Raw genomic sequence first — 2500 nt, forward strand, 5'->3', positions numbered from 1 at the left:
TTTGTTGTTTGTATCCTTGAATATAATATGAATAAAAACTTTAAACTTAAAATTCAATATAAGATTTATATTTACATATTTTTCTTTAAAGTGTCCTATTATTCATATATTTTCCCCATCTTATACAAAATAGCGGAGAGAAAAGAGGAACTCTGCAATTAATATTAAAACAAAATATCTAATGTGTGTACTGTTAGTATAAATATAAGTTTGGTGGAATATTTCCTGTTTCATTTTGGGTATTTATCTAAAGACAGCTGACCAAAGTAGAATCTCAACAGCATGAACTAATTAACCATGCTTATTGCTGCTCTAATATCCAAGTTTTAATCAAGTGAAATGGTTTCTAAGCATTCCAATATTTAAGCTGATTATTAAAAATTTTTTAAGTTTAAAGAATTATGTCTCAAAAGGATTTTTAATCTTTGGTTCATAATTCTGTCTCATGATGTTAATGATATTAATTATAAAATAAATATTGGTTCATATTTGCTTTATACCAGTACTTATATGCTATATAGAAAACATACCCTTCCTGCAGAAAGGCTTGTTTAGCTTAATGTTTAAATATAAAGTCCCAAAAGATTCATGATAAAACCACAAACTGGAGTCTATGTTTATTTATTTATGCTTTGTTTGTAGTTCTTATCTAGTCTTATACACTAGGGAAAACTCCCCAACAGATTTAAGTTTAATTGAAATAAAATATATATATAAGTACATAGCAAGATGAGTTGGTGTTAAACTTTCGCTCAGCATTGATCAAAGGATCTTATAATCAAATCCATTCTTGCCATGACCATCATGTCTTTTATTTCAGTTTATCTAGAACTATGTGTCCTCTTGTGGTAGGGGTGTGATCTGCAGAAAATTAATCTGCTATTTCTAGCAGTTTGTGCAACTACATAGAGAATCTCTCGATGAGTTGATAGTGGTGATATTGGAAAGAAAAGATGGTTAAACTGATCTGGTAGCCAGAGAACGAACTTGTTGAGAAGCCAGCATTTATGTTCTATTACCAGCTTTGCATCTGCTTGTCCATGACTAAGGCACTTAACCCACAAAAACTGAGTCCATAGGTCTCTATGTAAGTATGATGGACAATATAACAGACCAGTCTAGATAATAGCAACATTGTGGAAATGAAGAGGGACATTGGCTTATAGTGTTGTCTACAGTTACTCTTGTAGGTAAAGTTATCTATGACAGACCAACATCAGAATAAAGGGGAAAGTTATCCCTCCTCCAAACACTAGCCAACTAATGTAAACACTAGCCTTTTGATTCAGTAAAGCATGACACATTGAGAGGTATAGTTAGCAGATGCATAAGATATATTTGTTCTTTTAAGTAATAGCTCATACTATGTTACCCGATTGTACTGTAATAATATATCCTGTCCAAACTGACTTTATCCTCACTGGCTTAATTCACCTAACAGCAACAGCAACACTATGAAGAAGTACTTATTTAAAGCACTTTTCATTTCGACCTGCCTGAGATTGCCAAAAGTTCTATGACACAAAATTGTTCATTTAACAGTGTTTATATTTAAATAAAAATATTTCTTTACAATTTTATGTTAGTTATGATGTAAACACCAGCTCGGATAATAAAGGAATTAATAATTTTTACTTAACTATTTCAAATCTTTGATTATGGAAACACATACACATGAGAAATATGGTTATGAAAGAATTAAATCTACAAACTTCTGGGAGTGTAGTATAATTGCCAAATTTAGTCCATAAGGGACTGCTTTGAATAAAACAATAGCACCATGATACAGCTGCTATCACTCTTGAGTAAGTGTAACTTGGTAAGGTGGACCATGCTGTTACTAATTGTTATGTAGCTACAAGCAGACATAGATGACATCTCATGTCTCCCTCATGTTTGACCTCAGTGGAACATTCAGGGTGTGATAGCTGGAGGGAGAGAGGACTGCACTAGTATCTGGCTTGCACTAATAATAACTGCATACATAGCCTGCAATAATGTGAAATGAAGCGTCTTGCTCAAGGGGTTGAATTAAATCCACAACCTTATTATTTTGAGCTGAAACATCTTAATCACTAAGGGCACACATTCCTCTGATGGAAAGAACATTGGAGCCGTTATCTTCGTTACACTTATCTCCAGTTAACGTTGTCAGAGAAATGAGCCCTGTGAGGTGGAGTGGCTGTTGCAATGAGAGTCACTGGCCATTCTCCATGGCAGCACCATCACAGTCATTACCGTGGGGCACAGCTGAGTGCACCATTTGTTCTGGGGTATGTGGCCCATCGTTCCCTCCCCTCCGATCTTCAGCCATGACCTAGCACAGTTTTTATCATAGTAAGTCACAGCAGATGAATATTAATCTTTTTACTTGAAGAAGACTGCCTCATCAGTATAAGAAATACAAAGAATGCATCATCAATATGCATTCTAAACAATAGTTCTTGCATTCGTTTTCTCTAATAAAGCACTTTGAGAATTTCAAACAGACTTTCTTGAC

The sequence above is a fragment of the Octopus bimaculoides genome, chromosome 14 (assembly GCF_001194135.2).
Source record: "Octopus bimaculoides isolate UCB-OBI-ISO-001 chromosome 14, ASM119413v2, whole genome shotgun sequence".
Classification (NCBI taxonomy): domain Eukaryota; kingdom Metazoa; phylum Mollusca; class Cephalopoda; order Octopoda; family Octopodidae; genus Octopus; species Octopus bimaculoides.